The 15,470-nt window shown below is 42.4% G+C and overlaps 1 protein-coding gene across 1 annotated transcript in view; it reads left to right on the top strand.

Moving 5' to 3' along the window:
* Window positions 1-15,470, top strand: part of LOC136364479 (beta-microseminoprotein-like) — a 307,144-nt gene that overhangs the window by 42,729 nt on the left and 248,945 nt on the right. The gene's annotated exons all lie outside the window — the stretch shown is intronic.

The following is a 15,470-nucleotide window of genomic DNA, read 5'->3' as shown; positions in this document are numbered from 1 at the left end:
TATGTACAGTGACCTGAAGACAGAGGTCTGATTTTTTCAGTTAGCTAACATCAGATAAAATACAGTCCTACTTTCTGCAAGAGACAGCATAAGTCAGTGTGCAGTTATACATGATGGATCTAGGCATCATGATGGTCTCTTCTCAGCTTTCCCTCCACTCACTTGTTCATCATCCTGTGGACTGTGACTGTACCTTCCAGCAGAGCTGGGAATTGCACAGCTGAACTGATACGCACTTAAAAAAATGAATAGTATTTTAAACCCCTGATTTGTTATTTTTAACTTTGTTTCATCATTGATCTAATTACTGCAGTGAAGAATGATAAAGAATTTCATCATCACAAATAAAGAGACAGTGACTCTCAGTGACAGGGAAAAAAAAAAGCAGAGGGGAATGTTGGGGACTGGTATCTCTTAGATGAGCTTTACCACTAAAGTCAACATTCTGCCTAACTAAACCCACAGTGTCTGGATTTGTACTTTACCTATTCTGAGGGGACTGTGATCAGAAACTTCACAGAAACACAGAGCAGCTGAAGGTGCAAGAGACCTCTTCATGCTACCTTGTCCATCCCCTGAGCTCAAGCAGGGTTGCCACAAGCAAGATACTCAGGACTATGTTGGGATGGGGTTTTAATATCTCCATGGGTGGAAATTCCACCACTATCCTGGCCAACATTTTTCCAGTGCCATCCCCATCGTGCACAGGGAAATTGTATTGCTGCTTCATCTCACTGTCTTAAACTGAAATCTTCAGCACATGAAAACCACCAGCAGTTGCAATGTCTGCAGAAATTGCAATGGGATGCTATTGGTTTACACCTACTGTAAGTCTGTCCACTATTTTGTTTTCTTTCAAGTTTCTTACTAGTATTTTATATTGAAAATTCAGCCCTAGTTCAGCTGCTGCCTCATACTGCCCATTTAGGATCACACTAGCTTGCAGACAACTGTTTAAATTTTATTACCAAATATACTGCCTTTGACCTTGCTGAAATTTAGACCTAACTTGCACAATTCTGTTCCTGAAAACAGTAGATTTTGTTTGATGGAGGTATCTCAGTGGACAGTGCTGAATGTATAACCACAATGATACTAACTCCAAAACCTAAGATAGAACAAATATATATTTTTTCTAAAATATGAATAGAACACCTCAATGACCAACATTATTAGGAATCTCTGTTTGAGCAACTTTTGAGCAGGGTCCTTTAAAAACCTGTTACTTGTTGCTTTATTCCATATCCTTGAAAATACCTTCAAGATTTAACATGTGGCAGCGTTTTCCATTTTGCCCATTTATGTCTGGCAGAGGTTTTTCCTCGTGGGTACCATATGAAGTTCATGGGTCTCATTTGCCAGGGTATTCTGGCATAAGGAAATAAGCCAGCAGCAGGAGTGAAGGTTGTGTCTGATACTTTCACAACGAAAGGATTGTGCTTGTTTTGTGTTACTCTGAGGAGATCATCCCTGCAGTTCCTTGAGAAATGGAGTGGACACTTTCTCCAGCGAAACACCAGGTTATCTTTTCTTTTTCTAAGGTCCTATCTTTTAAAAGCAAATTTTTTCCTAAGCTGCCCTGATTAGATAGTACTAATAACATTAAACTAAATTGGTTCCTTGGGAGATGTCCCAATTAAATGGCTATCCTAATTAAGCACATCCTGATTAAGCAAAAGATCCTATAATTATAATAATAGCATGTAATAAAAACTGGCCCATAGTTCTGTTCAGACAGAAAGCATTTTGCAAGCCTTATTTACAGGAACCACTTTATCCAGTATTGAAACACAACCAGCTCTTGGGTGAAATGCAACATCTGTTTAACAATGTGCAGTAGAACTAAACAGGCTTTCAGAGCAGGAAAATGAAAAATTCTTCCCCATATGACAATGCAGACAATGTTATGATAAAGCAGAAGGTACTCAGCATGTAATTTGGATGAAGTATTTTGACTGATCCTAGCAGAATTGCTGCAATATTTATAATTGCTTCCCATTATCGCAAGTTCTCCAAAGAGGGGGTTTTATAGAAGCTTCTAACAAATATTTAAGCTACATACTAAATGAACAAAAAGTACCCCACACTGAACTTTTGCCTTCTAAGTTCTGAAAAAAAAATCTCATTCCTATATTGCCACAATGGAATTTTTATCAGCTTTGAGGAGAGTGCAGAATCAGAAGCCAAACAGTCTGGGAGAAGTACTAAGTGTGAAAAGTCAGTTTTCTCCAACCAGCTGTAAAGCTGAGCTCCTGACCCTCTGTAGTTATTGCAAATGTATGGCATGTTTTTTGAGCACGACTGTGCCAGAGGGAATTCCGATTGTGTGTTTTGGATTATGTTAATGCTCCAGCTTGCCTAATTGTATTCGTCTGGCTTAGTTCCTCTCTTGATCACACTGGAATAGGACAAGCTCTTTATCTTTATTTTGTCCTACACAGCACTGCAGAGAAGATGTTGAGTAATTCTTGGTAAGCAATAAGAGTTGAATAAACAAACATAAACAAATATATTTACTTTTTAAAATTACCCTTTTTTTTGGCCTCCTAGTGGCAAAAGAGCAGAAACAAGGAGTTAACATGAAACTTAAGTTGTGTCAGCTAACAATAACTGAATGTATATAAATGTTAGCAGTCATCAGCATAAGGTAAATTATCACTGAACAGAAAACTGGTAAAGTCCACCACAAACCATTATTCCAGAGAGTACATAAAACAACTCCCTACATCTTTCCTTATTGTCCTGCCATTGTTACGTCTGAGCATTTGAGGCTATAGAGACATTATGTTACTAAGTATTCAATATAAGTTCAATATTGTGTGGATCTAGAGTTTTTAAGCTACACACCGTAAGGTTGAGGAGCAGAATCTGGTCCTTGTGTAGACTCAGGAGTATGTACAATGCAAGTGCACAAGCTGCACTGAGGTACTGCTCTCCACAATATCAAGAGTGATGCCCATCTGTGATACTTCTGAGGTACCACTGTAAAATACAACAGTGCCCTTTGAAGAAAACAAGGAGGGCTGGTGCTGCTGGAGGATGATAACAACGTTGTCCTCTCAGCATCACCGTGAGCTCCCAACACAAGTCGATTCTCAGAAGTGCCAATAGAACCTGAGGATGTGTGGTAGAGCAACATGATTGCAATTACTGCTTAGTGTTACTCTATACAAGGACGTAAGGCAGAACACAGAGACCCACACTGAGGAAATATCCACAGAAACCAGAACAGGCTGCAAAGTAAGATTACTAGGATCAGAGAAACAGCCAATCTATATACCAACAATGATTAAAAGAGCTTCACTGTTCAGGATGCAATTGACATTTGTACCTGCATCAGGCAAATTAAATTAGAAAAAAAAAACAAACAGTTGAGGTAAAAGGGCAATGTTAAGACGAAAACAAGCTGAATCTGGACTTGAAACTGAAAGGCTTTCATTGAGGTACCTCCTAATCATGTTAACCCTTCAGATAAAATCCTGGTTAGCCAGTAAACAAACTTACCTAGTGCTGTAGCAGACGATAGGTGTAAACCAGTGAAAGTCCTTAAAGTCCTGTGCTCTGCTGCCAGGTAGTTGTGATATCTGACTGACTGCTGCAATCTCAATTCCAGCCTTGCTTGAAGTCTCCTTCCTTTATCCCAGCCCTCAAATCACTAAATCTCCATGCCTTAGTATGTCCTGCAATGACATATTACAGAGAAAAAATTAAGACATTTGCAGAAGCTGCCTGCAGGCAAGATTCCCCAAGATATCATAAGCCTAGGCTAAGGAAAAAAGATAAGGCCTTTTTAAGGAACTAACATAAGTCTTCAGGCAGTTCACAACAGCACAACAGTCACTTCCTCTTCCCTTCAGGTAAAAGCAGAATTTTTTTTCTTTTTAAATAGTAATACACCTTGATTCTTTCAGATCCCAAGACAAATAATTCTATAAGTAACAAATATCTCAGTATAGGGTACTAAAAAAACCCCAAACCATCCTAAACAAAGCAAAACAATCCCAACAAAACAAACCCAAATCAAAATAAAATTAATAATATATTGAAGAACTTCTAATTAGATCTCCAACAATAGCAACACCATAGGGAAATGCCTTTCAGAAGCAAAGACATAACTATTTTCTAAAATAGCATCTCTCTCTTCTTCTTTTCAGAGTAATTTTCCCAAACAACTAACCTGTTAGCCTCATGTCCAGTTCCTTAAACAGGAAAACACCAAGGACAAGTCTTCTGGGACTCTCCCTACCATCCCTAAATCAGTTATCTGAGATAGCATTACAAAAAGTGACCTTATTCAGTGGCCTGATGCTTCAGGTGGTGATTTTATACCCAGGTGTCCACAATGATCTGCAATCATTGTCCTTAAAAAGCTACTTTTGGTGAAACATGGTGCAATATTTTGCAAGCAGTTATAAAAGCTTTTAACAATCCTGAACGTAGGGCAAAGGTTATGGCAGATGAAGTAGAGCTACCCCAGCAGGGGAGGCTGGAAGAGAGTTTTATGTAAAATACCTATTTCCAAGCAGCAAGGACTTGCCCAGCCTAAGGGAATTAACATCTGGTTAAATTAAAAGCAGATGTTTAGCTGCTCTAAAGTGGCAGAGCACCATCAGAGTCAATGAAACAGGGTTTCATTGTGCCAACTCTGCCAATTCAGTATCATGGGGGAAGCGGGGGCAAAGCTCCATCCCCATCCAGGTCTCAGCAATTTTGAACCATCCTGAAGTACATTTAGTTAGCAGGTTATTTCATCCTTCATTTCACTGAGGCATTCTGAACTGTGAGCTCAGACATGAGCAAGCAGGTTGTTTTTTCCACAAACAGCAAGTGCATCTGTGTTACAAATTACCCTGGTTCTGTCAAAACTGTGGTCCACTTACACTGTGTTCTGCTTCGATTTTAATTGCTAAGTGATTCCATGACTACTGAGAATTTTGTCCTTAACACAGGATCTCATTTCTTATAATTTGGAATTAATCTTAATCATGCTGTCAACTAATCAGGTCAATCTGCTGGTTTTTTTCCTCCAAACAGTGTTTTGTCTCATAGTATAAAGGTCAAAGTTTGTTTGGTTGTATCAATAGCACTGTTGTAGGATAGAAAAAAAGCTAACATTTTCATTATTGCACTAGAAAAGGTAATGCCTGTTGTCTTCAACGGGTCTTTTGTTAAACTGTAAGAGCTTCATAATTTGAGGCAAAATTTCCTGCCTGCTTCATACACCTTTGGAAAATTTGGCCGTGTTCCTCCTGCTGATGTGACAGAAATGTTATTATTACAGCGGTTGTCTTCGGAAGGAGCATGAAAGACTAGAAGAAACTTTATCTCTGGGTTAGGACCTCAGCCTTCATGAACTGAGCTTTCTATTTTTTTTTTCAGTGAGTTCAGATTTTGGGAGGCCTGGTGCTAAGCCAGGTGGCAAAGCTCTCTTTGTGTTCATGGTTCTGCCCTTCTGCTGATGGAGACTGAGTGACTGTGTGTTACTTATTTTAACTGTCTTCAACCTGTTTCACCTCTTGGGTCACCTCTTTGGATCATCTCTGCTGGGAGGAGAAACAGACATAGAAAGTTCATGATCTAGTCACAGCTTGTATGTCACCAGTACCATCAATCTCACAACTGCAACTCTGAGACACCCTTAATTAATACATTGGTGTTAGAAAAAGCCTTCTGGTGTCACCAGGTAAAAGCAACATCTTCTGATCACACAGCCTGTGTCAGAGCAGTGTCAGAGCAGAAGGACAGGCAGACTTCATACTGCACAACCATCCAGCCTCTGCCCTAAACAGTGAGAGAGGCTCAGCTCCCCAGACAAGAGAGGCTCGGCTCTCAGAGCATGGTCAAGACTGTAAAGTGGGAAAAATACTTCTAGGACTGTGTCCCCATATTCACATGAAATTCCTCTAGGTTTTCCAAAGTACTGATCTTGTGTTGCGTATGTTTATAGGGCAGGCAAAACGCAGACTATAGGAAGAGCAGGTAGTGATCTGCTAGAATTTGCAATGAGAGATCCAATTGTGGCCCTTCAAGATGCTGTGATCCAGCATCTACTTCTCTTTATTTACTATGAGAAGCACTTGACACACATGCATTTATTTGAGGTGTTTGACTTCTACACCCCTTACTAAAGTCAATGGGAGAAGACAGTTTAGTGCATCTCTCTCCTCCAACCATAGGCTGTGATCTCAAGAACATGCTAACTGGACCCCAGAAATCCAAGAAAACTTTGACAAAATCCATGGTGCTCAGTTCTAGCATTTCATCTGTCCAGACAAATTGTCTACCAGGACTGAACCTCAGACTGTTATGTTAATAAGTATTTCTAAAGTGTGCCATTTCTGGGGTAAGGTTTCCATTCCCTTCACACACAACATCAAGGTCTCACTGATAGCTGCATGCTAAAATTATCAAGAAACAGAAGCGTGTTTTTTTCAACCAGTTTATTCTCAAAGCAAATGGGTGATATTTTAAGAACTACATTGCAAGTTCAATCTTGACCCCTGGGATTTTTTAGCCTTAAGCCTGGATGTAACAACTTCACCCTGTCTTAAGACAGAAATATTATGCTTGGTAAGATGTCAGCCTCAGCACAAATTTTTAAGACTACCCAATATAATGTCTCCACTGACCATCAAGTGAGGGAGGTGTGATAACAAGTGTTATAACAAGGATTGGTGGGACAATGTCCTTCATTAAACTGACTCACAAACAAGTATTTTTAAAAATAATTTTGGCCCCTCTTTGAAAGGCTGCTGGCTCTTGAAAAGTAGGACCTGTGCTGGTGTCAAATTCCAAGTTCCTTGGCTCACAAAACAAAACTCACAAAATCTGCTGTCTGTATGCAGACCTATAACTATTTGACAGATTAATGGAGGGGAGAGCTTGCATGTTATATGTCACATTCCCACCTCATCAGGTAGCTTCATATGTCATGTCCTTTCAAGTCACCTTTGCACAGGAGGAAAAAGGTAAGCACAACTAAATTTATTTATACACTATATGCAAATCCCTGAAATTGGTTACATTTACAGATGGTTACATTGTTTACAAATACTGATGGTTTAGAGTTATGTGAGACAGTCAAAACATCAAAACTCGGTTCCCAGGGACCAACAAGCATCAAGAGCTGGTTCCAAGTAAATTGAAAGGCAAATTTTCTATCCAATGGGGTGGAAGATTCCTTTAGAGTTCAAACATCTTTGCTTGTTTCAAGGAGCATCAAAAACCATCCCAAACTGTACCACACAGCAAATCTTGCCCTGTATATTTTCTAGGAATTATTCACCTTCCAGCAGAGCACATTTGGTGCCTGTCACAATCTCCAGCTCTAGGAAGGGAGAATTTCAACTTACACAGAATGCAGAGAGCAAAGGGACAGCTCAAACTTCTACTTTCCTGACGTTGCTGCTGTTCTTACTCAGAATGGGACACAGACACACGCCCTTTCTTGGCACCTTTGACACTCATGTCACCTCAGGATCGAGTCTGATGAAAGTTGTTTGAGACTGTAAATATCTACCAGGATCCACAATAAGAGGGAAATACATTTGGCAGAGTATCAGTCCAGGACCCAGAAAGATGTGATTTTGTTCCTTGCAGGATCACAGTTTTACTGTGACAACAGCCACAGTAAAGTCCTGCTGCAGGGATTAGCAATAGTCTCCGTATTCACTCAGTTCTATACTCAAAAACAGAGGGGAAATGTAGCAGGATTTTACACACACAAGGAATTACTCAGATACCACAATAAAGGTGGTGTGTAAATACCTCCCAAGCAAGGTAGGTTTCTTCTGCATGATTATCATATTGGCATCCAAAATTCACTGTGCCAGATTTATGTATCAGCAGGACACAATCATAAATACAAGATGCCTTTCAAGCTCTGTGACATTCCCTTCCTGCAGATGGCTGGAAATGTTCTTAGATACAATATTTGCAATTAGCTTGCTGATGAAATTAGTGCTCTGAAATGGTTAGTTTTATAGATGCCCCTGTTACTCCCTCTCTGGATATTACTGCTTTAACCTCTTTGAGACCTTGGCTGACAGCACTTTCTTAGGACTGCAATATTGAGAGTGCAGGTCAGATGAAAAAATATAGCCCAGCACAAGGAGTGAGAAGATGTGGAGTCATCAGGTGGGTGGTTTGTCTGGGGCTCTGATGAACTGCATCCTAATCCCTGCTGTCCCACTGCTGCCCCTGAACTGGTCACTCCCCTGTGTTTCTGCTTCAGTAAAATGAGGTAGCACTTACTGCCTTCCAGCCCTCTGCCCATGGCACAGGACATGCTGTGGGAGAGCTCAGAGTCACCACTGTTACCAGTGGCCAGTTCTGGTACCTCCTTTTTTAAGCATGAGAAATCCTGACGTGCTGCCCTGCTGCTCCCATTTTACCAGCAAGAGTGTTTGGGGCATGTGATCAGAACATTTAGGAGAAATCCCTGCAATTACTGTTCCTGAATTTCCCAGAAGTGTCCAGGTGCACACACTGCTGAGGACACCTGCCCCTTGCCTGCTGAGTGGAAGCACATCAGTGATGGGATGGATCTATCAGTAATACAGGGACTTCATAGGACAAATAGGAGACTTGGGGGGATCCCATACATCCAGGGTACTGTTGCTTCAACCTAGTTTGCCACTGTTCACTGCTTTGTGCCACTGAGCTGTGAGAGAGCAAAGTTTCTTCCATAGGAAGCAAGCAGGAAATTGAAATTTTGATGAAGTTTCTACTCTCTTTGCACCAAAGCCCATCAGCGTCTCAGGCTGGTTTTCACCTTTCATGGACAATAAAGTAATTTGCCCGTAACAAACAGCTGCTCATCTGAAAGAGGACTGGCATGAATCATAGCGGAGGCATGAATCAAAGAGGACTGGCATGAAAAGCTCATGCTCATTTTTGAACACTGCATTATGCCCTGATTAATTGGCAGTGGCTTATGGCTCTATCAATAGGACATGCTCCCTGGAAGAATGACACATTTCTGAGAAATCCTCAACAGACCCAAGCATGCATTATTGATGAGCTAGGAGAAGATCATCTGGGTACTTTTACAAACCCAAGCTTTACATCAGTTTTGCTGAAAGGCCTGTCAGTCTTTTTTGATTATGTTCCCTCTGAAATACATTTCCCCTGAGGCAAAAATCTTTAGTCATGACACAAGCCTGCAGCTGAAGAGACCTGTACTCCCTTCTTGGTTCTGTGTCAGATCGTGGTGCCCATTGCACTGTGGAGATCGATTTTAACTCTATGCCTGAAGATCGTGACTACTCTTTAAGTAGTCTCACAAAAAAATGTAAAGCTTTCAACTGCTGCCAAATATCTTGGCTGTCCAGTAGTGCTCCCTCATCCCTGCAGTATTTGCAGACCCAGTTTGGAGAACTTTTCCATCTTCTCCTGTTTCCTGCAGGGGTATTTTCTGTGCTTGTGAGGATTCAATTAATGCCATTGATGTGGAATGTTGTTCCATTCATCACTGGCCACAGCATCTAATGAATAGGATAATCTAATTCTCCCCAAATAAATATGACACCAAATTAAAAGGGTTCATAAACAGCCTCCAAAACAAGTGAGTTTGTTTCAATTTATTGCCTTTTAAATTGCACTGGATCCCTCAAGTACCAACCTAGTTATAAACAAACCAATGACTGAGTTTGAGAGTTTATTATCACAAATGTTTGCCTTTATTTATACTAGATTTGAGTGTTAGCATTAGCTGGAGAACAGAAAAAGAGAGGTCATCCAAATGCCACAGTTTTTAGCCACAATTTTCCTAAACTAGTCAGAAAGCTTTAAGGAACAATGTATTCTAGACAATTATTTTTGCTGTGTTTACTGTCACTAAAACATTCAACAAAGTAGTTATGACCTATCATTAGAACCATGTGAAAAGTTCACCAGGAAATCAGAAAAAAGTTGGAATACCTAGAGGCTGGTGTAAAAAGATGCTCCTCACCCTATCTTCCACCAAAATCCAAAGCCATAGCTCTTGTAAGCTTTTGTCTGATATACTTTTCTTTGGGAGCCAGCTGTTAGAAATTTTATTACATATGTAAAGACAGATGATCTTGTCAGGCTCTTCTCTGAAGGTAGCCTGGTCTTCAGTATCCTGCCTTCTCTGACCAGTGGTTCCAGAATGCCTGGCAGGAAAGGAGACAATCAGTGTGGTTGTGGATTTCTTACAGGATGATCTAGATGAAAAAGAAAGAGAGAAAATCTATAGACTTAGTGTGATGCTTAAAAAGTACATCATATTGGCTTACCAGTTTAACTGTAGACAATACCTAGTGCTTCAGAAGAACCCCATCTTGTGCTTTACTGATTGAAAATCCTATTTATTTAACAGCTTCTATAAAGGATTTTAAACACTTTTCTGAAATTAATCAATTTAGCCTCATTACAGAGTCCCATGAAGTAAAGATGCATCTCTACATGGCTTTTACAGTTAGCACATTGCTCAGGGTAACACAGCTGTGGCTTAGAAACCCAGGGCTGTCATGTCTGCAAAGCAGAAAACTGTCTTGTGCAGGGGTTTTCTTTCAGTCCCAGGAGGAGGACAAGCAGTGAGGACAAGTGAACTTACCACAGAATCATAGAATGGGTTGGAAAGGACCTTTAAAGGTCATCCAGTCCAGGCCCCTTGCAGTGAGCAGGGACATTTTCTGCCAGATCAGGTTGTTCAGTGCCCCATCCAACCTGAATATTCCCAAGGATGGGACATCCAACACCTTTCTGGGCAACCTGTTTCAGTTCTGGCAAGGCTGGAAATGGACATCAGCTGTAGCTGTATTTTTCCTATTTCTTGTTTGGACCTTTGGGGATCCATTTAAACTCAGAAATTAGACCTCCAACATTGACCTCTTCTGTTAGAGAAGATTGCTAGTGACATTTAAAGCAATGACTCTCCCCTCCTTTTTGAAAAACATCAGCCTTTATTTTGGCTAGAATAACAAGGGACCTTTCAGCTCAGTGGCTAAACCAAGCAATTGAGGGGGAAACTGCGGTTCTCTGGCTTAAACTAAAATAGAATTTTAGGAGATATTTCAGAAAGTAAACATTATGTTCTCAGGCAAAATGAATATTAAAAAATTTCCCCTCCAATATGTCATGTTTAAGCTTTAGATTAACAAAACCTTTTACTAATTGTTTTTCAGCTTGAATCAGCTTTAAAAATATAGTTGCCATTTTTAAATCAATCAATGTAAATGTTGACTTTCATTTCCCCCCCAGTTTTTCTGCCCGACATCAATTCATAAGCTCAGTTAAATTTCATTTGTGTCCACCAAATGCCATTTTTTTTCCTGTGAATGTAGTACTGCCAATAATATTTTGCCCAGTGCTGACTGTGATTCTATGCTTCCCTAGACCATTGCTACTCATGACTCAGTTCCTGTTTGGACTGTAATTCAATTTCAGACCACACTGCCATCTATAACTCCAAAGAGCAATTTCAGCTGAAATCCTAAATTGAATTACAGATTCATATTGCATTGCTCACTATTTATTAATAATATTGTGCCTACAGCATATCCTGTTCTTCATTACCACAGAGAGAACAGTACTGGTTCCTCTGTGTGATCCAGAGCTATTTATTTCTCCAAATGTTAGGTTCCTGCATGTACAGAACCTACAGACATCTGTGTTTCTTTTGTAATAAGTACTTTTACCCAGCCAGAAATGCAGAAAAGGTTTCTCAGGATTAAACTTGGATGTATCAGATGAGTTCTATATCACAGAAAAATATCACCATAAGTATTTCTTTGCAAGTGAAAGAATGCTAAGTATTATGGGATAAAGCCCCTGTGAACTGTGAACTCCCTTACAGTGACACTCTTCAGTGCTGGGCACACAACTTTCAGTCAGAAATGCCAACTCTAAGCCTCCAGCAAGTCCAAGGCATGATACCAACCCAGCATGGCTAACAGATTTGTAACAGGAAGGAATGTTGGGAAAACAGAAACACAGCTTGAACAAGTTGTGCTTCTTTCCAAACAGACAGGAGCTCAGGTCCTCAGGATTGGCTCTTTCTGTCTTCTCAGAGGACAGTCAGATGCAAATCTCTAATTATTAATTCTTTTCCGCAGCCTAACATAAGATTTTTTGTGAACAACAGAAACTACTGGCAATTTCTCGGAACCTCAGGGATGAGTTCTTTGGGTTCTAATGTATGACACAAGAAGAATGAACAGTAATTACTTATTATTAAGGCCAGTAATGTTTGTAGTGAGGGGAGAATTGGAGTGACCTTGTTTGTATGTGGTCTGAGGAGAAGAGATTGCTGCACTGTGTCAAACAAAACATCTCTTGCTGCTGCAGCATCCCGGACATGGGGATGTCCTGCAGTTACTGACCCCAAACACTAAAGAAGTGAAGAGTCTTTGGAGTCAGGCATTTGGGTTCAGGCAGAAGCTGAAGGAAAGCCTGACAGGTCTTTGGCACACTCTCATCTTAGCATCTTACAGTTTGCTGCTATCTTCCCAGCAAAGGAGATTCCACACAAGAATCCCCGAGGAAGGTGTATATTTTATTATCAGATGGCCACCTTGCCAGAAAAACAGGCTGCCTCAAGATAGCCAGGCAATAAGCCATGACACTGGGAGACTCCATTTTCCCATCTGGATGTCTGTGGCAGGCAGTATTTAAACATTGCAGCACTTACATTCATACATCACCACTAATTTACCATTAATTTATTAATTCAGGAATAAAAAATGACCAGCAGTTTCCATTCAGGAAGGCTCTCGCCTGCCCAGCAATGAGGGTGCTCTGCCCTTGGGCCTCCCTCCAGCCCACCCCAGGACAAGAAGTGGAGCCACCCAAACCAGCACAACCCACCTTCCCTTCGCCCGGGCCACACACCGTGCTGTGCTGTGTTCTGGCAACCCCACCCTCAGCTCCGAGGGAGAGTGCTGTCTGGGCAGCCTCACAGATGCCGCAGTGTCAGCTCTGGTGCCTCAGACAGGGCTCCGGCCCTGGCCCCCGCCCAGGATTTCCACAGCCTGCAGCGGCCGGGATTGCCTCTGGGAACTGGTGAGGAAACCGCAGGGAAAAAGGAACCCTGAACATCGTTCTCAGATTATTTCCTGCCCTTGAAACACTTCCCTTAACATGAGGAGATGGTAAAGAGATCTCCCACTTTGTCTAAGATATCTGCTATTCTCTTCTCCCACTTTTTGACAGGAACAATGTTCGTTTAACCTCAGTTTGAACGCTTAGACATATTTTATCCAAAAATTACTCCAAACTGTTGCAAAATAGAAATGCAAGTGAAGCCAAACCAATCCAATCTTTTTTTCTCCAGAAGTCGCAATGATGACACACCTCTTAAGAAGCAGGGCCTTTCCTTGCCTGTGGCTGGCCGCCTGGGTTTTGGGTCACATCTGCTCTGTGCCTCTGAGAGAATTAAGCAAGACTAAATGAGGTCAGCTTTCTGTGGGACAGAAACTCTCAGGGGTTAAACGTGAAGTATGTGCATTAGCATCCTATCTGGACCAGACTTCTGTTAGTTTTCCAGGTGTCGGGAACAGAGGAAAGAGTTGGAGGCAGCTATTCCTACGTACACCTGGGTGTGAGCTGGGCAGAGAGCTGGTGTAGCCTCACCCCACGAGGCTCCTGCTGTGTGACCTGCACTGGGGACACAGGGCAGCCACCCGGGGAAGGCAGCAGGGTGGCATTAATGCTGCCCCTGGAGACTCCCTGCACATGGGTTTTTCTGCAGCACAGGAGGAAGAGAAAAGCTGGCACATAGGCAGCAGAAGGCCTAGACAAGTCCTGGGCATTTTTTGTGTTGCCCCTGTTACCTTTTCCTTGCCAAGCTTTTATCTTGATTTTTGTGCAATAAAATCATGTTAATAAAACTGTGAATGAATAGAAAGACCCTAAGTCAATATTTGCACTCAGAAAAGACTGGTTAGAACAGCTTAGGATTTGATCCTGATTTATTAAAGCACCTGTTCACCCAGGGAACATTTTAGCAGCAATCAATATGTAATTAAATCTTCATTGATGTTTTACAATTGTTTTGTTTCCCAGCAATTACAGTGATAGAATCAGCTTCCCCTGGTTGTTCCTCCTTTCCAGCTTTACTACTGATCTCCTGTGAGCATTCTGGCAACTCACTTTACATCTCCCAGGCTGTTACTTCTAAATTGGGATCATAATCACAGTGAAACAACTCTAATCCATGCCCACTGTGCTAAGCACAGGCCAACAAGAAAAGCCAACCTCTGACCCGAGTAACCTGATAACAATAACAACAACGGGAGCTCTGGGACCATATAAACACAAATGTTTTAGTGAAATCATCACACAACTCTAAACTAAAATATGCTTGAAGAGCTGAGCTTTCATTAGTCTTTTCTAGTCAGACTTTAGGTCCCTCAAATCTGGGATTGCTTTTCACTTGCTGCCTGTCCATCTCCAGAAAACAGAGGTGTTGTGGATGCAGCAGTGTAAATCACTCCTGTTCCCTGCTTAGGCAGACACGAATTCCCATTCGGCCTTTCCAAAATAACACCCCAAACACATCAGAACGGGTCACACTTTCAGTAAAACCTCGTCACACGACTTTGGTCGGAGGAGTGCCTTGCTGCAGAGCCTGTAGCCGTGCCGAGGGCTGTGGGCTGAGAGCCCCGGGGCTGGGTCCCCTAAGGGTTCAGGGAACGCACCTCTCCGTGCCAGGCTTTGCGGCGGCCGCGAGAGAGAGCCAAGGGAGGAAGGGAGGAAAATCCCATCCGTTCCCCTTGGCTCCCGCGGTGGCCGTGCCCGGGATGCCTCGGGATTCGCGGGATGCTCCAGGGTGCCCGGGATGCCCCGGGATGCGCAGTGTGCCCGGGCTGCGCGGTGTGCCCGGGAGGATGCCCCGGGATGCGCAGTGTGCCCGGGCTGCGCGGTGTGCCCGGGAGGATGCCCCGGGATGCCCCGGGATGCGCGGTGCCGCCGCCGGGCTGTGCGCAGGCGGTCCCCCAGCAGAGGGGGGTGTAAGCTCGGCTTTGGCCGCGGCCGCAGCCCCCGCAGGGCGCTCGCAGGCCCGAACCGACTTAAAAACAAAACAAAACAAACCCCTCAAAACAAACAAACAAAAAACCAAGCCCACAACCCCACCGAAAAAAAACACCCCAACCCCCCAAAAAAATCCCCCCGCCAAACCCCCACCAAACCACCAAAACCAACCAACCAAAAAAAAATCCCAACCCACAAAAAACCCCCGAAAAACACACACACACACAGAGAAAAAAAACCCCAACCCCCCCCCCCCCCCAAAAAAAACAAACCTCAAAAAAACGCCCCACACAAAGCAAAAGAAAAAAAACAAACCCGAAAGCAAAACGAAACAGGCAAGCGCGTTCATCGGTGTCAATTAGAACAAGTGACTGTAAAAAACCAAGTGAGGTGCTTTGAGCAGCAGGAGGGACATGCGAGTCCCTGTATTTTGGTGCCCGTAGCTGGTCCATGCTCCACAAAATCTGAGAGAA

The sequence above is a fragment of the Sylvia atricapilla genome, chromosome 8, assembly GCF_009819655.1.
Source record: "Sylvia atricapilla isolate bSylAtr1 chromosome 8, bSylAtr1.pri, whole genome shotgun sequence".
NCBI classification, from domain to species: Eukaryota; Metazoa; Chordata; class Aves; order Passeriformes; family Sylviidae; genus Sylvia; species Sylvia atricapilla.
This window is presented reverse-complemented; position numbering and strand designations above follow the sequence as displayed.